Here is a 24,950-nt window from a genome sequence, read left to right as displayed (position 1 = left end):
GCGGAGAATGCCTTCGCCAAGGTGTAAAACGGAAACGCGCATCCGGGATAGCAAGTATGTCGAAACATTTATAAGATTAAGTTAAAAACTTACCTCCCTAACTCATATTATCAGTGCTTTTCTGTTACTTGTAATTTTTTTGCCCCCCCCCCCCCCACTTCACTTGTGCGCCTTGAGAATATCTTACGAGATGGATATGGTGCCTAGCAAATTGCATATAATTTAAGATTATACTTCAAGGTAATTTCATGGAGCAATTACATGTACAAGCACTTGAAATCACTCAAACACAAAAGGCGTGGTTGCAGTGATTCCATAGAACAATTTATTCAAAACAGAAACTGTCAGTTATTAAGTGAATTGTTTAAATAATTACAGGATCACTCGGCACATAACGTTTATACTTGTTCAAGTTATGTTTGTGCTCGTTTTGGTTTGCATCTGCTTAAGTTTTATTACTTTTCTTTGACAAAGTCACTTCTATTTGAACTTCTATTTTCTATTAAAAAATTACACAGTAAAAAAAATATACAACGCTGTTTACTATACGAACCTTAAAGTAATTGTTTAAGCAGATTAAACACATGTTTAAATCTTAAACAACAAAGTTTAATTTTTAATATATAATTTTCAATAAATTAAACATGATTGTTTGAACGGTTAACCAAATACTGTAAGGTTCATATAGTAAACAGCGTTGTATAAAATCTTAAACAGCGTTTTTCTGTGTATAACGACTGACGTGCTTTGAGATGATTATTTTGTAATGTTGACAATATTGTGTTACTTTGTGTGTAAAGGCAAAATAATACAAATAAACATAAAACATTAGGATCGTTCTATACAACTGAAATTTGTCTTTAGAATTTACATCTTAAAACATGAAATAAGTTTAGTTTAATCTGTCAGAAATCACTAATGTCCTTATATTTCGATGAAAATAAGAATCAATTATATGATTGTTAGTATAACATAAATTAGCCTTTAATTTGCAATCTTCAACATAACGTTTGAGGAATCATCCGTAAAACTGAAAAGTATTGATGCGTAAGCAATTGTTTTTATATGTAAAAATAACTCTTTTCAAATACGTTTACAATTTCCACTTAAAGCCAAATATAATTGACGTATAACATGTTAATAGCTGACATTTGGCTACGTATGAAATCAATAAATGAATTGTTTCCGAGTGGATAATGATTATTCTTCGTGATGTTTGAAGAACTTAATTTAGTTAGGCAGAAGTGATGACGTTAACTGGAGACTTGCTTCAGATTTTACTGACATAGCAATGATACCTTTTCTGATATATTGAGTCAACTTGCAGGAAATGTGGCCACTATAAATGTTTCGTACTCCTCAACTTCCTCTTTCGTTTTATTGCGGTGGTCCTAGGCAAATAATCATTGCACCACATATAGGCCTATGAACAAAGCTGACATAATTAAACATCATTTTGAAAAAAGGTTACCAGTGTGTTGTTAAATACTTCATGTTCCACTTCTTCTTCTCCTCCTCATTTTCTTCTTCTTCTTCTTCGTCTTCGTCTTGTTGTTGTTGTTCTTCTTCTCCTCCTTCGTCTTGTTCTTCTCCTTTTTCTTCATGTTCTTCTTCTTCGGACGAAGAATAATAAGGCCTTTTTTTTCTAGAGTGCTTGAAACTTCATCTCCTTGGAGAGCAAGAATCACTTTCATTTTAAAAAGCATAACTATGTATAGGACTATTATTTAAGTTCAACAAAAGTCTAGGAAAAATAAGGTTTGACCTCAAACAATTTGCAACAGAATTTTTCACCGCAATGCATTTCCATGATTCCCATGAAGTCTCCAGAATGACATACTAAAAGTCCAGAAAAATCCAAGTGGTGGAAAGACGTCTAATTTGCATAAATCCAAAATGGCGTCCATTGTGAGATATGTTTAAGTTTGTGATCCACTTGGATTTGATGATTTTACGAAGGCTTTACTGAATGAATCAATTATGCATGAAGATAAACAGTTCATCGAAAGCAAAATTAAAAATACATGTATATATATATATATATAACACCGGTGTGTTGGCTCAGTTGGTAGAGCGTCCGACTTACATCCGGGAGGTCGGGGGTTCAAATCTCGGCCGCGTCAGACCAAAAGACGTTAAGAGATGGGAATTGCTGCTAACCTGTTTGGCGTTCAACGATTAAAGGGATAGAGCCTCGTCGATCTGGCGCTGCACAGCGACTGCCGGGCCCACGATCAATTGGGCAAAGCAAATTTTCGGAGTATTTCATTTCATGTCTATTTCGAACAATAAATTATGGATAAATTATGGATTTTCATATAATTCCATATGGCGTATGCTCTCTATTTAGAATGCTTTTTTTATCAATGTTAATACGTTACTTTGTATATTTTTTCCATTTTACTTTGCATTGTATATGTTGGAATGGAAAAATAAACAATTGGAATTGAATTGGAATGAAATAAAGAAATGAATGAAATTGAATACAAGTCAAGAAAGACACATAGATTTTTCACTTTTTCACATACTTAGTTTTGTAAAAGAAACTGGCTATAACCTGTAATGATCAACTTTTTTCCCTCAAACTGATATTTTAACTGCAAACAGCACTGGGGGGTTATCTCACATCAAATTGTCATTATGTAACTTGTTGCCATGATATTATGTCTAAATATGAAAAAAAAAGCCTTGTTAGTGTGGAATTACATCTGCCCGTCCGACCCTTCTCGAAAGCTATCAAAACGTTTTAGGTGTTGTTACCCCGCATACTCATGGAAAAATTGGTCAAAATAACCCATCATGCTTCAGAGAAGAATAATTCTTCATTTAAGAATACCAGAGAAGTGTTGAAAATACCAGTTTGCTTTTGGACTAACACCAGGTAGGTGTTTATACAACTCCAATTAGTATAAAATCAGCAACGGTTTGATTCCAAACTGGTACGTGTTGTTTCAATACTTCTCCGGTGTGGACATTATAGATTCCGTGCTGGTGTTAAATCAACAGAAATTTTTGTATATTCACACCTAAAAAGGGACATTATAATAAAATTTGTATAATCATGATAGGTACCTGCCTCGCTAAACAATGCGAGCGCGAAGCGCAAGCTTAAGTTTTCGTATATTTTGACCCCAATCAGCGAGATTTTAAGGAATATATTTTAGGAATCTATTAAGAGTATGCATATCTCACTGTAACAGGTCAAAATGAACTGTTTATTGAAAATTCATATATTTTCATTACTCTTAATCATTTGTTTGTAAGTAATAGATGCCTTCACAGGAAGTGCACAGGAATTAGTAGAAAGTATAAATGTTTAACAATCTTCATGCTTTTTAAGAAGTACTTCACACTCTTTCTGGGTAAGAGTGATGCTAAACGGTCATTGGGTCAAAACATCACATTCCAGAGCTATGAGCTTGTATGACGTAGATCATTATGGTCAAGGCTTAGCATCTGTAAATGGAAAGTGATAACTGCATAAAAGGGGGAAAGGATTTTACTCCAATTCACTCCTGCACTGCACCCCATTCATGGGGCAGACAGAGAGGCTTCTTCATTTTTGAGTCAGAATTATATAGGTATTTGACATGACATTCGTGTAGCTGGTGAGGCTATCACGAGAGGAAATATGGTCCTCTAGGCCAGATTGCCAGGTTTTTTTTAATTTCTTTATGTTTTGTTCTTGGATTTGGGATTTTGTATATAACGACTCATCGATATTAAACGAACCGAAACACAAGGAATGGTGTCGTGTGTCATCTTTCTACATCAGTTTCCGCGTGTTACAAAGTGGCGTTGTCAGCAGGATCGATGTTCGTCGTTGGATACAACCATGTTCAAACCCTGACAATCTGAGGAGCTCATCCGTCTGTTGTACATCTTAAATTTGTAAATATGAACGTAGCTTTAAGATGTATTTGTGTGTGTGCATAGTGTGAATGTTGTAGCCAAAATGTAGTTTGTTTGAAAGTAATATGAGGCTACAAGTGTATTTGATAGGGATTTGTACTAGTGGGAGGGTATTTTATGAGATACCCTGTAAGATTTTTCAGATGAAATGGCTTTGGTCAAGGGTATACTGAGTACTGTTCAAGGTTAATTTTGCGTTGTCATGGTAATGCTGTATTTTGGAACAGTCCATGCCCCCTTTCTTATGTAATTTTGGCTGGTTGGATGGGAACCACACATTGGGGTGTAGGAGGCCAGAGACACCAGTATTTTATATGTTGATAGGAGGGAGTACAGTATGTGCAGAGAAGCTCTGGGTTTGGCAAACATAATTAACTAATGAATAGTTGAGGCGTTTCTTTGTCTGATACTTGAACTTTGTTAACTTTTTAATTTTTGTTTTGGGTCTTGATTAATATTCGGTTTAATTAAGTTATGGTGTGAATTAATGTTAATTGTTTGATCCAGAATGTGTATTTGATAGTTTTAGGGGCTACTTTTGAAAAAGTAGGGGGGCCCACGTGTTGATGAAAGTGTTTTACTTTTATGTGTCTGTGTGTTATAATGGTTATCATATTGTAATATGCTGATCTTTCTGATTTGTAACTGGGATTTGGCTAGGAGTACTGCTAGGTTTAGTCAGGATAAAGTATCAATGTTAATTTCGAGAACCTCAATCTGAGACCGGGATTGCATTAGAGGGATACTGGAGTGACTATTGGGGCAGTAAGGTTTTTCTCTTTACCTTTGTTTGTCTGTTAACCTTCGAGGCCGGAAAGGATGCATTGGTAGTTGAGAGAATTAGTCAAAAGTTATGAGATTTTTCAGTATGTTATATTGGTGAACCATTGTTCCATTTGGAAATTGCTAAGATTTGGGGGAACATCTGGTAATTGTTGTTACCGGTATTTGTTTATTGTCTTGTAATTCTTTAACAATTTGGATCAGCTCAAAGTATAAGTAGGTAGGCCTATATTTTTGGAGGTTTAAGGATGACATTGTAGTGATTGATTTACTGGCTATAATTATATAATGGTCTGTTATTCGTTGAGATACATGGATTGTGAAGGTCTATGTCGATAACTAAACAATTGGTTGGTATAAACTCTGGAGCTGTTAGGATCAGTTAGGAAGCACTTGGAATGTTAATGCTAGGAACCTCAATATGAGACTAGTATTACATAATAAGTAGTGTACTTGAAAACTGAAACAGTTGAGTTTTTGCACCAGATATGTTTTCTGTGTTTATTCTCGTCACGAGACCAGGAAGTTCGTATTAGTGGTGCGGGTTCGCCAATACCGTGTTATTGCTGAGATTTTTATATTCCGTATCAGGTGATTACTGGCTTTATGTATTTAGTGTCATGATTAATTGTAAATTGATTTGTTCTGTAACTGCGAACAAGCATCTCCAGGTAGTGTTACTTAAAGTAGGACTTTAATTTGTAATAAATTTGGTATAGTGAGTGGCGGGACGTCACTCAATTAAGTAGGGGAGTATGTAACAGGTCAAAATGAACTGTTTATTGAAAATTCATATGTTTTCATTACTCTTAATCATTTGTTTGTAAGTAATAGATGCCTTCACAGGAAGTGCACAGGAATTAGTAGAAAGTAGAAATGTTTAACAATCTTCATGCTTTTTAAGAAGTATGATTCACACTCTTTCTGGGTAAGAGTGATGCGGTCTTTGGGTCAAAACATCACATTCCAGAGCTATGAGCTTGTATGACGTAGATCATTATGGTCAAGGCTTAGCATCTGTGAATGGAAAGTGATAACTGCATAAAAGGGGGAAAGGATTTTACTCCAATTCACTCCTGCACTGCACCCCATTCATGGGGCAGGCAGAGAGGCTTCTTCATTTTTGAGTCAGAATTATATAGGTATTTGACATGACATTCGTGTAGCGGGTGAGGCTATCACGAGAGGAAATATGGTCCTCTAGGCCAGATTGCCAGGGTTTTTTTTATTTCTTTATCTTTTGTTCTTGGATTTGGGATTTTGTATATAACGACTCATCGATATTAAACGAACCGAAACACAAGGAATGGTGTCGTGTGTCATCTTTCTACATCAGTTTCCGCGTGTTACAAAGTGGCGTTGTCAGCAGGATCGATGTTCGTCGTTGGATACAACCATGTTCAAACCCTGACAATCTGAGGAGCTCATCCGTCTGTTGTACATCTTAAATTTGTAAATATGAACGTAGCTTTAAGATGTATTTGTGTGTGTGCATAGTGTGAATGTTGATTTTTGGGGCGTGACTATCCAATATTGAACAAGATGCACTTACCATGCCTACATGTGTCTCAGTTTCGTTTTATGATCGAAAAAACGCATGCGCCCTTGCTAGAAAGGGTGTGGCTACACATGCGTGAACAAACCTCCATCTATTCAACTAACGTGTTCAATACTACAGGCATGTGTTAATTTCCATATGCCTTACTGATAACATTGGTTTGTTAAATATGTTAATGTTGTGTATTTCCAGATATATTGCACATGCGTTGTCTGATCAGAGAAGGCGGGCTTTTTCATGCTTGATTAACGCACACCTATTTTTGCTTTTAACTCACCCCAAAACGCCCAACGGATCAGGTATTTAAATACTGATCGATGTGGGCTTTATACTCGGCTTTAATACATTTCATTATTTCCAAATCAACACGATATCTACGTACACTGTTGATTTTTTTGGGGCGTGGCTATCCAATATTGAACAAGATGCACTTACCATGCCTACATGTGTCTCAGATTCGTTTTATGATTGAAAAGACGCATGCGCCATTGCTAGAAAGGGTGTGGCTACACATGCGTGAACAAACCTCCATCTACTCAACTAACGTGTTCAATACTACAGGCATGTGTTAATTTCCATATGCCTTACTGATAACATTGGTTTGTTAAATATGTTAATGTTGTGTATCTCCAGATATCTTGCACATGCGTTGTCTGATCAGAGAAGGCGGGCTTTTTCATGCTTGATTAACGCACACCTATTTTTGCTTTCAGTGGCGTAGACAGGTACTTAGACCTGGGGGATGATCCCTAGCTGGGTCATACTGTATATATATATATATATATATATATATATATATATATATATATATATATATATATATATATATATATATATACATATATATATCATATATTTATATATACATATATATATTATATATATTTATATATACATATATATATATATATATATATATATATATATATAATATATAAAGAATGAAGGAGATAACGTACTCGATAAAAACAAAATATCATGGGCCAAAGCAGACGAGTTAAAGATAACAAAATAACACGAACTGCCTCATGGATTATCTCGTGTGTCTTTTAATCACTTTCCTTTCAGCAATAAACAGGGCATCCAGTAATAAACAAACTTCCTTGCACATTTTTCATGGCAGTAATCTTTTGTTTGATTAATGACAATGAGTAAAGATGATCATAAGAGAAATGTCATTTGTCGGATGTCTAGTTATCATCTTGGTCATGACAGTCCTGCTAAACATGATCTGGAATAACTAGTATTCCTTATTTTACTAGTATAGTAGTATACTCTTTTAAAAGTAGCGATATTGTTAATGATCAAACGAATGAATCAACAACTAAAGGAATAAACAAATAAACAGCCAAATAACTAAAAAAAAATATCAATTACAATTATAGTAATAGGGGTAAAATAAAAAAAGCTCAACATTATATTTCTTATCCACGTGCAGATATGCGGACACTAAAATGATAAGCACACTGTCATGACTGTTTAAAATTACCATGATTACAAAGGCTTGATTGAATTAAGTATGGAAATGAAATAAACCTCACCGGGTTGTCGGAAGTAAACTGTATAGATAGTAACTTGTTATAATTTCGATTCATTTCTTATTATGTACTAGCCCAGTCATTTTAGCCCAAATTTTGACCAAACTTGGAACAAATTGCAACAGAATTTTTTTTATCACAATGCATTTCTGTAAGGTCCCTAGTACAACATACTAAAAGTCCCAAACTTTCCGAATAGGGGAAAGGCATCTAATTTGCATAAATCCAAGATGGCTGCCAAAATTAATTGATATGCCTTATCCTTAATATTTTTTGTACAGATAATGGAAAAATCTTGAAATGAATACGCAATTCACTATGATTAAGATATCATAAATCGGTTGCAATCGTTTCCGGGACTGTCCGGTTCATATTTTTCGAAAAATGTGAGAAATTATGCCAAAATTTCCGTGTTTTCGGTCAAAAATTTGCATGTGCGTTGAAATCTTTCTGTTTTATCATTAGCATCAACAACTAATGTAAAATATCAGCATTCGACAAGAAAGGGGATATATCAATGGAAAAAATGATATGCTTCATAACAGTGTTGTAGTGCCTTGATGCTCGGCCTTGGCCTTAAGGCCTATTTTTTCAAAGCCTTGGCCTTGAACATTCAAGCCTTGGCCTTGAGAGGGCCTTGGCCTTGGCCTTGAGGATTTTGAGCCTTGAAATTTCAAGGCATTTTCAAGGCATTTTCAAGGCCTTTTCAAGGCATTTTGTATTTTGTACTTTCATTTGTTTTATACAAGTAATTATAAATGTTTCAATTGTTCTGTACATCTAATGACACTAAATACTACCAGTCAGCAGCAGCAGAAGCAGTAAGTGTACTTAGCAGTGCCATCAATTGCAATTATCATCACATAATTATGTAACAAAGAGAAGTGATGAAAATTAATATGATTTATTGGTAATATGATGTAATCATGACTAATAAGGATAATGACAATATCAATAATAATGATAATAATTATGATTAGGATTATAGTCAGTGGCGTAACTACAGGGGGCATGGGGGCACGTGCCCCCCCCCCATCGGCTGACTAAAAAAAAGGAGGAAAAGAGGGAGAAAGGAAGAGAAATGTAGTGGGAAAGAAGACATTAATGTTTTCTGATCTGAATATCAAAAATATTCAGCTCGCGCTTCGCGCTCGCATCATTTGGTTAGTGAACTACGTAAGGTCTTCTTGAATTCCTACAAACAAGCCTTAAAATGCCCCTCTTTAGGTCTGAATTTCCTAAATTTTCAGCTCGCGCTTCGCGCTCGCAAGATTTGATTAGTGAGATGGGTATGTTAATCATGATTACAAGTGCTTTATGTGCATGTTTAGATGTAATTCTAACAAAATCAGCAAGCGCTTATTGGCACTCCCATTAGATGACTATGGTGAGATGTGTATAATCTTAATAGATAAAAGATTCCTAAAATATAGTCCTTAAAATCTTCCTGTTTGGGGTCAATATTTACAAAAATTTCAGTTCGCGCTTTGCGCTCGCATTATTTAGCGAGACAGGTACGTATCACGATTAAAAAAGATTGATTGTAATGTCCCTTTTTAGGTTTGAATATCAAAAATTTTAAGCTCGCGCTTCGCGCTCGCATTATTTGGCTAATGAGATACATGTCCGTTTATTGGCACTGTCCTTATGAAAATATCTCTATTAGGTCAGTATACCTGGCAACTGGGCGCGCTTCCCGCGCTCACTAGGCAATTCCAAGTTTTTGCTGGTGCCCCCCAATGCCGTGACCCACGGTACGCCACTGATTATAGTGATTTTATGACAGGAATAATTCTAACAGATCTGACTGCAATTTTGACAACAATTTTCATACTTTAAAAATAGCTTACTCTAAAGAATGATAACAAGGTTGATTTCTATTCCATTAGGTTTTCCTTGTATTATTTTCTTTGACCAACAAGAATGTTTTAAGTCTTAATGATATTCTGAAAAGATTCGGTATAGTTGAACACAAACTTCAATTTCGTCATTTCCAAATGGGCTATGGCATCAATGGCATGATGAGCCAAAAATTTTGAGGGGCCAAGCATGGCATACAGAGCAAAATTTTAGGTTTCAACTTGGATTGTGCTTGCATAAATTATTGTTGAGTAAGGTTCGCATTCAATTTACACAAAAAAATGCTTAGAATGTCTAGTTTTTAGGTCGGAATATTACAAATTTTTAAGCTCGCGCTTTGCGCTCGCATTATTTGATTGGTGAGTTATGTATCCTATTTATGAGTCACTAAATGCAGTCCAGAACAGCTTCCTTTTCTGGTCAGTAAAAATTTCAGTTTGTGTTTTGTGCTCGCGTTAATTTGTTTAGAAAGATGCACACCTTTTTCATGATTACAAAAACAGCTCGAAATACTTAAATTTCATTTCTTATTACATCTTATTACAACATCTCGCAAGGATGCCCTTTTAACAGTGATTAGCACCATAATTGACCCAAAGTCGAGTTTTACAACTTCAAAATTGATTTTTTTTTTCAAAACCACTTGCTCGCTATGCTTTCTATAGCGGGAAATTAAAGCCTAAATCAAAATATCTGTCTTATCAATTAGAAATCACTTAAAAAAGCTTTGCTGAACTGCACCAAAATTCTCATTTTGACTTATACTGTGCATTTTTGGCTTTGACCCCCCCCCCCAAAAAAAAAAAAAAAATTCTGCCTCCCCTGTCCCAGGTAGAGGAGAAAGACATATGTTGAGAATGGGCATGCCAGGATCAGATCACCTTGGTAATAATAATTATTGCAATGTGAATCGCCTAGAACAATAATTAAATGTACAAAGGTAACTATATATTTATTTTAATTTTATGTCTAAATCTACATGATCTATCATGAAATTATTTTCGTTTTAAATGTACAAGGGTCAAAAATTTTGCTCGCTCACACCTTTTATACATTTGGTCCTGTGTGTCATGTATGCCGCCAAAGCATTGTCTATTTTTTTCCATATATTGTACAATTGAAATGCCTTGGCCTTGGCCTTGAGGTTTTCAGGCCTTGGCCTTGGCCTTGGGTTTCCATGCCTTGGCCTCAGCCTTGGTTATTGAAGCCTTGGCCTTGGGTATTAAAGCCTTGGCCTTGGATGTTTGAGCCTTGACTACAACACTGGTTCATAACAGTATTAATGTCTTAACTTGCTTAGAATAAGGGCAAATACATCCGAATGTATTATGCGATATTGCGATAAAGTGACACCAAAAACCAACCTCCGTGTCCAGTCAAACTTTTATATCGACTACAACGCGATCGCTTGGATGCCTTTGAAGATAGTACAATATACTAAATCGGTCTTGCCTCGCCTTTGTTGGTGTGACTAACACGCGTAAATACAATGACGTATAGCGATACAAAGGTGTATATTACTTAAATTGATATGTGGGCAAAGGGCTTTTTCTTCATATGAAAGTAACTTTTATGTCAATGAAATCTCTTAGAAAAAGTTAGAGGATGCATTGCTCTGCATGCTGTATGCAATTACGTTCAAGAACATCACAGCATAGTCCCGCAATAGCTTGTCAAAGTTACCCCCTTATCCGTAGCTCAACTATTAAAAATATCGTGCTTTTTGGAGCCCCCAATGTGACAACGCGGTGTTTTGCTACAAAGAAAAAACTTTTATTGTCTAGAAATCACTTGGAGGCAAAAGAGCAGGCTTTTCTCTTTGAGTTACATATAAAGAAGTGATGGCACAGCAAATCCTACCCTTTCAGGGGTCTTCCGAAGTCACCAACCCCTTTTTGTATTTTGCTCATTTCTTGGAAAATTCGCACAATTTTTAGCCCCATTGAGGCAATAGGCGTTTCCCCTTTGCAGTAAACCGATTTAATTGTTTTGTAAGCACTTGGGGATGAAAAATAGATTTTCTTCTATCAGCTAAATTTAAAGAAGTGCTGGCACAGCAAAGTCTATCCCCTACGGGGTTCGCTAAAGTCAATCACCCCTTTTCCATATTTTGCCAATTTATGGAAAAATCTATAAATCCGGAGCCCTCATTGAGGCAAAAAGATGTTTCTGCTACAGTGTAAGCCACTTTTATTGTTTTAAAACCACTTGGAAACAAAAGAGTAGCCTTTCTTCTATGTGCTACCTATAAAGAAGTGCTGGCACATCAAAGCCTACATCCTTTAGGGGGCTGCTGAAATCACCCCACCCCTTAAGCGTATTTTGCCCATTTCTTGTAAAATTTTGGAGCCCCAATGAGGTAAAAGGCGTTTCCCCCTTTGCAGTAGACCACTTTCATTGGAGATAACAAAATTAGATTTTCCTCCATCAGCTACATACAAAGAAGTGCTGGCACAGCAAACCCTACCTCTCAGGGGTTTGCCGAAGTCAACCATCCCTTTTCCATATTTTGCCTATTTATGGAAAAATCTATCAATTCGGAGCCCTCATTGATGCAAAAATGTTTTTTTTTATATATATAGAGAGAGAGAGAGAGAGCACACCACTTTCATTGTTTTGTAACCACTTGGAGATAAAAAAATCCTTTATATCGGCTACATATAAAGAAGTTCTGGCTCAGCAAAACCTAACCCCTCAGGGGTTTCCTAAGTCTCCCTACCCTTTTTGCCTATTTCCCCCTCCTTATTTTATTTATAATTCATGGGGGAAATCTGCCAATTTGGAGCCCCTATTAAGGCAAAACGTTGTATCTGCTCTATAGCAAACCCCTTTCATTGTTTCGTAACCACTTGGAGATAAAAACAAGTAGATTTTCCTCTATCAACTACAATAAAGAAGTGCTGGCTCAGCAAAGCCTATACCTCCCTTAGTCTAAAAATCGCAGTTTTTGACCCCCCCCTATTCGGGCAAAAGGCATTTCTGCTATATGGTTAAGTCACTTTTATTTTTTGAAACTTAAAGATGAGTAGGTTTAGTCTATCAGCGCATCGACCCTTCCCTCTTCAGGGACTCCAAATTGACAGATTTTCCCATAAATTGGCAAAATACGGCGCATCGACCCCTTCCCTCTTCAGGGGCTCCAAATTGACAGATTTTTCCCATAAATTGGCAAAATACGGAAAAGGTGTGACTTCGGTATATAGTTAAATAGTAGTAAAATAGGATGTGGCAGGTCTAATAGCTACATCTTATTTTTCACTTGAACTCTGAGATCGAGCAAGCAGAAAATGTAATTATTTTGATGTACAATGTCACGTGACTTGCATATGATAGTTTCCGTGCCTAGACCCTTTCATGTTAAACAATTAATACAGTCCAAACAGAATCGAATTTATGTATTTAATGTTAATAGTAACAATGTTCTTGTGGTATAAATCTTTGCTTACTGATATTTATGATACTGCGATAGTTTGAGAAAGTCAATGTTTATAGTATATCGAGGCCGGAATTGATATGATTTGCAATCCGGTCTGAGCACATAGTATACACTGGCGTCGTCTGCTACGTAAACTTAATGAGCGAATATGACCAAAATTAACCATTACGTTTATGCAAATTAGAACACTTTCCCCTATTCGGATTTTCTGGGACTTTTAGTATGGTCTTCTATGGACCTCAAAGAAATGTTCTGCATTGGAATAAATTCTGTTGCAATTTGTTCCAAGTGAAAAGTTAAAATGACTGGACTATACCTTGTTATGATGATTATGATAAAAACATAGGTAAGGAAATGTAACAGTTTATAACCTTAAAACCTAGAAGACTGCGCACGTACAGAAATCACTGGTATAAGTAATTCCAAAATACATTGCGCCTCGACTTACTTCTTCTTGAAACTGGAAGACGTTTATTTTCACCCAATATAGTTATGCAAAACAGTCCTTAACAGTAAAGGATTATTTCATTCCAAAATCATTTACTAATTCGCTCCTTAGAGACTGAAAATGTTCACCTTTCCTTTGCAAAGTAGGGGTTGAGGACATGGCCAGCAGGGAAAAGGGTCAGTGTATGTGTATAGGTAATTTCTTATTAATTCGTTTGAACAGTGTTAATGTGTTATGAAAGCAATTGCTCTGAAAGGGAGTGATTAAGCGACACTTTCTTAAATCTGTAATGAAATATTTTGAACTTATCTCCTTTGCAAATACATAATTATTATAAGGAAATGTACTTGGTGAAACTCTGAATAACGATCCTTAAATGTATATGACGACGCAAGCCAGTTGTTATTACTTAAAACTTGCAAGTTGTAAATGCATATAAGATGATTGACTCTGAATAAAAGTCCAATTTTGATAATGTTTGTTATTGCTGTACGTTATGATTATTACTGCTATTATTATTGATTGATTTTAACTAGCATTCATTGCTTTATTACTGTATAGTTTTGCTTCTTCCCCCACAGAAACCTGGGGGGGGGGGATGATTGTACACACCATCCCCCCACCTAAAATTCTGGGGGGATGCATCCCCCATCCCCCCGCTATCTACGCACCTGTTTGCTTTTAACTCACCCGAAAACGCCCAACGGATCAGGTATTTAAATACTGATCGATGTGGGCTTTATACTCGGCTTTAATCATGTTAATACATCTCATTATTTCCGAATCAACACGATATTCATGTGTATTAACTCCACATGTTCAGCCCCGTATCTGGTCAGAGAAGGTGTGACAACTCATACATGCATGGATGTATGAATTGCATCTTCATTGATAACCTCATCTATTTTTAATCGATGTAATCCAATTTCTTTGACAAGCAATAAATGAAGGTGTTTATTATCTCTATTATTGGTCTTGATACCAGCTATGTTAAACAATTTGTATGAGAATCAACGCATATATGTAGTTAATTTCGTTGTTCATCCATGGTATGTCATTGATCACCTCAACTTTTTTAAACGATGTAATCCAATTTCTTTGACAAGCAATAGATAAAGGTTCATTATCTCTGTTATTGGTCTTGATACCAGCTTTGTTAAACGATTTGTAATTCAATTGTATAACGATCAATGAATTCTTGTGGTTAATTCCATTGTTCATGCATGGTATGACATTAACACCAGTCGCGTGCTTGCATGCCTCATATACGTACACTGTTTGATTATAGGGGGCGTGGCTTTCCAATATTGAACATGAAGATACACCTACCATGCCTACGTGTGTCTCAGATTCGCTTTATGATTGAAAACACGCATGCGACCTTGCCAGAGAAGGTGTGGCTATACATGCATGAACAAACGTCCATCTATTATGTTCGCTATTATATGCATGGGTTAATTTCAATCTACCCTACCAATAACATTGACTTGTTAAATATGTTAATTTTAACTTGTGTGTCTCCCGACACCCTTGCACATGCGTTGTTTGATCAGAGAAAGCGGGATATTTAATGCATGATTAATGCACACATATTTTTGCTTTTAAATCACTAAAACACCCAACGGGTCAGGTATTTAAATACTGATTGATGTGGGCGTTACACCCGGCTTTAATACATTTCATCACATGTTTTTTTTTTCCAAAACAGCCCGACATTCATGTTGATTATTAACTCGCGCATGTTCAACCCGGCCCGTGTCTGAGCAGAGAAGGCGTGGCAACTCCGTCATGCATGGCTATCAAAATACTCACCAGAACCATGAGAACAGGAATAAAGTGACTGTTTATAGGCCTACACTGTAAGGGCATCAATCTGTAATTGATTGATACAATCTGATTTTTTTTTAATCGTTCGCTAGACTTGTACTTAACTTTTGTATTAAACATCCCCCACATCATCTTAAGACATATTTCTGGGTATACTCTTAATTCATTTCAAACTGACCGTTTATTTTATTTTTTTTAAGTGTAATGATTTTCAAATCTTATATATACTTGGGTGGTTGAGCTCTGCTCTAATGCTTCCAATGATATGTTCTTGCTGACCAAGATGGGTCTTGTTCTTTTTGTACATGTAATTTATATTGATATTTACTGCACATTTGCACCACATACATACATGAACACCCGTTCAATCACTAGCAAAAGCACCTACACGACAAGCACCCTTGCAGTTGACCCCTTTCTTAGTTTATGGTACTTTACATTTTATCAATTTTGATGGAGTCCCTCTCTTTTATTCTTGATAATTACATAGACAATTCACATGACAGCAAATACTATACACCTCAAGAATTTAATAATATGTTTGATAGTAATTCCGATCATATTTCCCTTTTACATGCAAATTTAAGAAGTCTCAATAGAAACTTCGAATATTTTGAAAATCTCTTACACACATTAAATAATTTGAAATTTTCTGTTATAGGTATTAGCGAGACATGGTTGCATGATAATTCCCCAAATTTGTTTAATTTACCAAATTATAAGTTGATAAGGGCAGACCGCAAAGGAAAAAGAGGCGGAGGCGTGGCCTTCTATATTATTGATAAACTAAAATTTAAGATCCGTTCCGATGTGAAACTCTTGCATGCAGAGGCTTTGTTCATTGAAATTGAAAACACAGGATTTAAAAATATCATCATAGGTTTGATTTATAGATCACCAGGCTCTAATCTTGATTTGTTTTGTAAGGAGCTAGAGCAATATTTATATGCAATAGGTAATGAAAATAAACATACTTTTATTTTTGGTGATTTTAATATCAATTTCCTACCCGCGGTCGACAGTGATCACTCAATCAATTTTATGAAACTAATGTACTCATTCGGCTTCCATTCATTCATCAATAAATCCACTAGAATCAACCCAAATTCATCTACTCAAATTGACAATATTTTTTCCAACGTACATAGCAACATGAATAATAAAATGGTAGGAGGAATTCTATGCTCTGAAGTTTCAGACCACCTACCAATATTTTTAACTTGTGAAATGAAATAACCGTGCCCCAAATCAATTAACCAACGCTCATATCGAAAAGAATCTAAACGTAATATTGAATTAATGAAGCAAGACTTATTACTTGAGGGGTGGGAGGATGTCTATAATGAAACTGACGCAAACACATCGTATAATCTCTTAAATAATAAATTACAACATTATTATGAAAAGAATATTCCCATAGGAAAAGTAAAAAATAATCGAAAAACACCCAAACAACAATGGATAACAAAAGGTTTATTAAAATCAATACAGACACGTAATTGCCTTTACAAGTCACATTTACGCAATCCTACTGAAGCCAATTTTAAAAAATACAAAGTATATCGCAACAAGTTAACAAAATTAATTCGTTTATCACGTAAAATGTATTATACTAATAGAATAAAAGATGCCAGTTCAAACACTTATACTACCTGGAAAATCATCAAAGAACTAATGGGAACAAGTGCAGATCCCCCACCTACTGATGACATGACTTTAAATGGTTCCAAAGTTGACTCTTCCCTTCATGCAAACTCATTCAATTCATTTTTCACAAATATCGGACCCGAACTTGCAAGCAAGATCAATAGCCAAAATGCGCATTTCACAGATTACCTCCCCGAACCTAATCCACATTCATTTTTCCTGAACCCGACGAACCCCACAGAAATTCTGAACATTACACGGTCTCTTAATAGCTCCAAATCTCATGGGCATGATAAAATTAGTATGTCTCTTTTATTTGAAATAATTCACCCGCTTGCAAACCCTCTTAGTCATGTTTTTAATAAATCTCTATCACAAGGTATATTTCCTGACTTATTCAAAATCGCCAAAGTCAATCCAATTTTCAAAAAAGACAATCCTCATGAAATAAGCAATTATCGCCCTATATCTCTTCTCCCTATAGTATATCCAAAATCCTCGAGAAAATAGTTTATAATAGACTTTATGAATTTATCAACAAACACAATTTATTTATTTCTAATCAATATGGCTTTATAAAAAATTACTCAACAAACTTGGCTTTAATCCAAATTAACGATAAAATAACAAACGCCATAGCCAACAAAGAGCATGTCATTGGTATATTTTGTGACCTCAGTAAGGCGTTCGATACACTTAATCATAATATTTTACTTTCAAAACTTAATTATTATGGTATTCGCGGTCAATCACTCCTTTGGTTTAAAAATTATTTAATAAACCGAAAACAATATGTCACATTTAATGGCAACGATTCTAGTTCACTTCCAGTTCAATGTGGTGTCCCTCAAGGTTCCATTCTAGGCCCGCTTTTATTTTTATTATATGTCAATGATATTATTAATACATCCTCCATTTTATCATTTGTATTATTTGCTGACGACACAAATATATTTTTTTCTCATAAAAATATAACTTCCTTAAACAACATCTTAAATATTGAATTAATTAAAGTCTCACAGTGGTTTAAAGCTAATGAACTATCCTTGAACTAAAAAAAGACCCACTTCATCCATTTTAAACATTCTCATATTACAGATTCTCCAATTCACTTACAGATTGACGACACACCATTAGAGCGGAAGACTCAATCTAGATTCTTAGGCGTCATCATAGATCAAGCTTTGTCTTGGAATGAACATCTGCACCATATCATTATATGTATCTCGAGAAATATTGGAATAATTTCCAAGTTGAAATTTATTTTACCACACAAAACTTTATTTCTATTGTATAATTCGTTAATACTCCCGTATATAACATATTGTAACGTTGTTTGGGCTAATTGTGGTTCTACAAAACTTCTATTTCTAAATTACAAAAAAGAGCAATTCGCATTTGTACAGGATCACATTATTTGGCTCACACTGATCCTTTATTTTTTAAACTGAAAACATTAAAAATTGCCGACTTATATACTATTCAAATAACTATAATTATGTTTAAATATATTAACAATCTGCTCCCTTCGTCCTTTGATAACATGTTCAAATTTAATAGTTCTGTCCATACTTACCCAACGCGCATATCCGGAAACTTTCATCTCTCTAACCCCAGACTGTTAATTGCCTCTAAATCAATACGACACCATGGTCCTGACATTTGGAATGGTCTTCCAAACAATATTAAAACGTGTTCAACCATATACTCATTAAAAGCCACTCTAAAGAAAACTATCATTCAATCTTATCAACCCCACCCTCCAAATTAAAACATTCACTCAAATATTCACATTCGCTATTTAATATTCTGATTTTACTCAACTGCTATACACAGCACCAGCACCTTGCACTTGCAATGCACCCACTTGGTCAGTAAATATCAATCTTAGTCACGAATCTTTTATGAGGCCGCCATCAATTCAAGCCTAACCGCTCACGATGGCGGTCTCCTGCGTTCATTTATTACATTATATGCATAGCTAACCGCTCACGATGGCGGTCTCCTGCGTTCATTTATTACATTATATGCATATATGCATATAATGTAATGTTTACATTTATAATAGATTAATTTATACTCACATCCTTATTTGTATTGCACATTGTTTATATTATGAATTATTTTGTATTTTGTAATTATAAATAATTTTGTATTGTGTTTTTGAACGCAGAAATAAATGCAAACAAAACAAAACAAATGTTGTAGCCAAAATGTAGTTTGTTTGAAAGTAATACGAGGCTACACATTGTATTTGATAGGGATTTGTACTAGTGGGAAGGTATTTTATGAGATACCTTGTAAGAGTTTTCAGATCAAATGGCTTTGGTCAAGGGAATACTGAGTACTGTTCAAAGTTAATTTTGCGTTGTCATGGTAATGCTGTGTTTTGGAACAGTCCATGCCCCCTTTCTTATGTAATTTTGGCTGGTTGGATGGGAACCACACATTGGGGAGTAGGAGGCCAGAGACACCAGTATTTTATATGTTGATAGGAGGGAGTACAGTATGTGCAGAGAAGCTCTGGGTTTGGCAAACATAATTAACTAATGAATAGTTGAGGCGTTTCTTTGTCTGATACTGGAACTTTGTTAACTTTTTAATTTTTGTTTTGGGTCTTGATTAATATTCGGTTTAATTAAGTTATGGTGTGAATTAATGTTAATTGTTTGATCCAGAATGTGTATTTAATAGTTTTAGGGGCTACTTTTGAAAAAGTAGGGGGGCCCACGTGTTGATGAAAGTGTTTTACTTTTATGTGTCTGTGTGTTATAATGGTTATCATATTGTAATATGCTGATCTTTCTGATTTGTAACTGGGATTTGGCTAGGAGTACTGCTAGGTTTAGTCAGGATAAAGTATCAATGTTAATTTCGAGAACCTCAATCTGAGACCGGGATTGCATTAGAGGGATACTGGAGTGACTATTGGGGCAGTAAGGTTTTTCTCTTTACCTTTGTTTGTCTGTTAACCTTCGAGGCCGGAAAGGATGCATTGGTAGTTGAGAGAATTAGTCAAAAGTTATGAGATTTTTCAGTATGTTATATTGGTGAACCATTGTTCCATTGGAAATTGCTAAGATTTGGGGGAACATCTGGTAATTGTTGTTACCGGTATTTGTTTATTGTCTTGTAATTCTTTAACAATTTGGATCAGCTTAAAGTATAAGTAGGTAGGCCTATATTTTTGCAGATTTAAGGATGACATTGTAGTGATTGATTTACTGGCTATAATTATATAATGGTCTGTTATTCGTTGAGATACATGGATTGTGAAGGTCTATGTCGATAACTAAACAATTGGTTGGTATAAACTCTGGAGCTGTTAGGATCAGTTAGGAAGCACTTGGAATGTTAATGCTAGAAACCTCAATATGAGACTAGTATTACATAATAAGGAGTGTACTTGAAAACTGAAACAGTTGAGCTTTTGCACTAGATATGTTTTCTGTGTTTATTCTCGTCACGAGACCAGGAAGTTCGTATTAGTGGTGCGGGTTCGCCAATACCGTGTTATTGCTGAGATTTTTATATTCCGTATCAGGTGATTACTGGCTTTATGTATTTAGTGTCATGATTAATTGTAAATTGATTTGTTCTGTAACTGCGAACAAGCATCTCCAGGTAGTGTTACTTAAAGTAGGACTTTAATTTGTAATAATTTTTGTATAGTGAGTGGCGGGACGTCACTCAATTAAGTAGGGGAGTATGTAACAGGTCAAAATGAACTGTTTATTGAAAATTCATATGTTTTCATTACTCTTAATCATTTGTTTGTAAGTAATAGATGCCTTCACAGGAAGTGCACAGGAATTAGTAGAAAGTAGAAATGTTTAACAATCTTCATGCTTTTTAAGAAGTATGATTCACACTCTTTCTGGGTAAGAGTGATGCGGTCTTTGGGTCAAAACATCACATTCCAGAGCTATGAGCTTGTATGACGTAGATCATTATGGTCAAGGCTTAGCATCTGTGAATGGAAAGTGATAACTGCATAAAAAAGGGGAAAGGATTTTACTCCAATTCACTCCTGCACTGCACCCCATTCATGGGGCAGGCAGAGAGGCTTCTTCATTTTTGGGTCAGAATTATATAGGTAAGATATTTATCTTATTTTGTCAATTCTATTAGTTTTGAACGATAGTTTATAAAGTTGGTTAATAATGTATTTTCTATTGTTCGGAATAAGAGGTTAGGTTATGTATATTAAAGTATGCTAGCATAGCATATTTGTCTTTATTTGAAGGGGTTTTGTGAATTAAGTAATTAATTAGTTGTGCATCCGTCTTTGTCACTTCAGATGATTTTTGTGGTATTTTATATTAATTACTTGTACTTGTATACTTGATTGTAGTATGTAGATAAACATAAAATGTGTTCGGTTCTAATCGTAAAGTAAAACGATTTAGTAAAATGATCTTTAGAGTTGAAGATTTTGGTTATTGAATTGTAAATTCAATGTTTCTGTTTTGTGTTTTCAGAGTAAAGGGTCACAATAATTGCTTACTATGTGTAATAATTGTTACTTTCATTTTAAAGGTATATTTGACATGACATTCGTGTAGCGGGTGAGGCTATCACGAGAGGAAATATGGTCCTCTAGGCCAGATTGCCAGGGTGAGTGGTTATCATTTATAAACCACTGTATTTCAATGCTAATTTGTTGGCATATTTTAATTGTTGTTTGGTAAATTTCACTTAATGGATGTATTTCATTTATTTGTTAGAAGAGTTATCCGTGACGATGGAGGAACTGAATTTGTGATTAGATGAGTTGAATTCAGGCAATATTGAATGAGTTTTAATGACTGGATATAGACAACATGTTTATCATTTATTATTACGAGTCTACTTGACGTCATATTGATGAATGTTTTATCTTAGACTCACAAGCAAATATGTGTAAATTTCTATTTTGTGTGTTTTTCAAACACATATCATCATTCTAGTTAATTGTTTTATTCTCATTGGTTCTTGCAGGTTTTTTTTTATTTCTTTATCTTTTGTTCCTGTACTTGGAAATTTTGGAATTTTGTATATAACGACTCATCGATATTAAACGAACCGAAACAAAGGAATGGTGTCGTGTGTCATCTTTCTACATCAGTTTCCACGTGTTACATCACCATAGTCATATAATGCGCTTGCTGATTTTATTAGAATTGCATCTGAACACATGAAACACTTTTTGCAGTCATTGCAATCATGATTATCATACGCATCTCACTAATCAAATATTGCGAGCGCGAAGCGCGAGCTGAAAATTTAGATAATTCAGACCTGAAGTGGGGTATTCTAAGGTTACTTTGTAGGAATTAACTAGAACCATACGTAATCCATTAACCAAATGATGCGAGTGCGAAGCGCGAGCTGAAAATTTTTGATATTCAAATCAAAAGAAGGGACATGTTTAGGACTGATTTTAGGAATTCATGAAGAGCAGACATATCTCACCAATCCATTAATGCGCACGTAATCACGGACAGGAAATGTTTCATATATACGAAGACCTTAACATGGGGCAATCACTTTTTTGAGTCATGAAAAAGAAGCATATGTCACTACATAAAACAATGATAACTCAAGTGCTATAGGAAATATATTTGGTTTATGAAAACGGGGTGTTTTAGTACATCAGGATTATATATCTCGTTAAACAGACAATGCGAGCATCAGGAACAATGAAGACGTAGGCCCTGGGCAAATGTTTCTTATGTAATTTAACATAACATAATTATAATATAATATAACATTATAATGAATATTTTTTTCTTTCCCACTACGTTTCTCTTCCTTTCTCCCTCTCTTGTCCTTTTCCCATTTTCCCCGTTTTTTTTTTTTTGGGGGGGAGGTCAGCTGATAGGGGGAGGGGGCACGTGCCCCATGCCCCCCCCGTAGTTACGCAACTGTATGTCCATATGGCGAATACCCCTCCAATATTATTATCGTTTATACCCCATGATGGTTTAATGGTTTTATTAGAGATTACATTAAAAAAATTCGACATTCCATCATAATCCCTTCCCAAAGACCCCAACATTGATGAATAAGATGAAACGGAGGTTTCTCTTCAATGTTATAATAAGGACATAAAGTATTTCGTTTGGAAATGGTGAACTGGCTCTTTATTTATATGCAATAATATTGTTTCATTTGTTAAGCGGTATTTCAGAAACAATTATCACCAACAAAACAATTATCTCTTGTGATTTTTTTTTTCATTTTTTTCCTTAAAAACGGGGGGGGGGGGTGTTTGTACAGGCCATCCCCCCTTCTCGAAAAGTGGGGGGATATATCCCCCATCCCCCCCGGGATTTACGCCAGTGGCTTGACCTGAAGTTAATTAAAAATGGTCAAAGCAGCTTAAGTAGGATATAGCTGAAAATTTAAACCGAATTGGATGTAAATCTTTATCAATTTAAAAAAATATCATAATTTTCTAATTTTACAAATTTGATAAGATTTTCAGTTTTTGCTTGTATTTCACTTGAAATCCCTATAATAGGTCTTACAAAGCCATATGGTACAGCTGTAGTAACACCTAAAACCAGACTAAGATGCTGGTTATGGTTACAACAAACTCATTATCAAAGTATTCAAATGTAATATTAGGACCTGATAATTATAGGCCAGAAACTTTACCAGAAAGCCTACAAACAAATCATTTTCTTACCTTTTTGTGTAGGATCTGTGGAAAATTACTCGATAAGGTTTATTAGGTCAATCTGATCTTGTCGAAAAGAAGTAGCGCACACACGAGTCATATAATATCTGCTGATGTATAGAAACCGAGTATGATATGATCCCGATATTATCACATTGAAATTGGCACAAGGAGAGTGTACAGAAAGTAGCTAACTTCATGGAAGAAGTATGACTCACTCCAGCCCCAGTCCCTTGCACAGAGCATCACCACACCCCCTTGATACCAGAGAAAGTTTGATAGACAGTGACCTGTAGACCAATCAGATCAAGTTTAGATCACTCCCATCTTAAAATAGTTACACCCCCAAAACAAATGATATAAATAAGACTTCTTGATTATTAGAGAAGACGAACGATAGAATACTAGACCCACACTCATCCAGATAGACTGACTGACTTCAAGACTTAGACGTCCATCGAATATTATATTAACTTCACTCCGAATCTTAATCTTTAATATACTTCGAAACTATTATATTCATCGTCTCCTGTTATATCTGAATCTTCATGTACTTCAAAGTGTGAATTGTCAACTGCAACTGATGATTAAATACTTTGTGATTTGAACTGTATAACTTTCTGCAAAGTTTCCTTTATTACGCTTCCCTAATTACCGATCCCAACACGACATGGTGGAGAACCCGGTTTTCTAATCGAGAAACGCTTAATTTTTATCATGGATATGTGCTTTGAGAAAAGACTGAGAATTGCTCTCATAAAAAAGACAGTTAAAAGATATCATTTATCCTACGAGTGTTAGCACCGGCATAAACTCCTGTTAGAACCTGAACTACAATGGATGACAAAAATCGACGACTACAATTACCGCACTACAGAAACACACAGACGGACGACAAAGACGGATGAACAGACGGATGATACAGACGGAGGAACAGTATGGACAAGGACATCGATTACAACACAGATGACAATGAATCTAACTGGAAACATCACAAGACGCCATCGTCAACGCCAAAGACGTAGATCACCACTACAACAACATAAATCTTGAATTATAGAATGAATAACTTTGACTCTTCCCCCGAATATATCAAACACCGGACATTACTTTAATTGTGCTAAGACTACATTTTAATCATTCTTTTGAGTTATATTCTTCATCTCTGATCGGTAAGTGAACCATTTTCTTTATTGTTCCACTGGCATATGAGAAAGTGCGAGAGGCTATATTTAATTCAATGTCCATTACATGCGTATAATTGTATTTTTTATTGT

At 35.2% G+C, this 24,950-nt stretch overlaps 3 long non-coding RNA genes across 3 annotated transcripts in view; 2 read left to right on the top strand and 1 right to left on the bottom strand.

The window, feature by feature from the left end:
• Positions 1 to 24,472, bottom strand: part of LOC121405929 — a 44,082-nt gene extending 19,610 nt beyond the window's left edge. The window contains exon 1 of the long non-coding RNA XR_005968727.1: positions 23,683 to 24,472. This is a non-coding gene — a long non-coding RNA (uncharacterized LOC121405929). The remainder of the gene's footprint in view (positions 1 to 23,682) is intronic.
• LOC121405930 lies at positions 5,906 to 17,324 on the top strand. The gene is made up of 2 exons (XR_005968728.1): positions 5,906 to 6,147; positions 15,244 to 17,324. It is a non-coding gene; the product is annotated as an uncharacterized LOC121405930 (long non-coding RNA).
• Positions 19,173 to 22,081, top strand: LOC121405928. Its single transcript, XR_005968726.1, has 2 exons — positions 19,173 to 21,626; positions 21,990 to 22,081. It is a non-coding gene; the product is annotated as an uncharacterized LOC121405928 (long non-coding RNA).
• Positions 24,473 to 24,950: the final 478 nt, after the last annotated feature.

Source organism: Lytechinus variegatus, chromosome 19 (genome assembly GCF_018143015.1).
Source record: "Lytechinus variegatus isolate NC3 chromosome 19, Lvar_3.0, whole genome shotgun sequence".
Classification (NCBI taxonomy): Eukaryota; Metazoa; Echinodermata; class Echinoidea; order Temnopleuroida; family Toxopneustidae; genus Lytechinus; species Lytechinus variegatus.
Note: the sequence above shows the minus strand (reverse complement) of the source record. Positions and strands in the feature narration are given on the sequence as shown.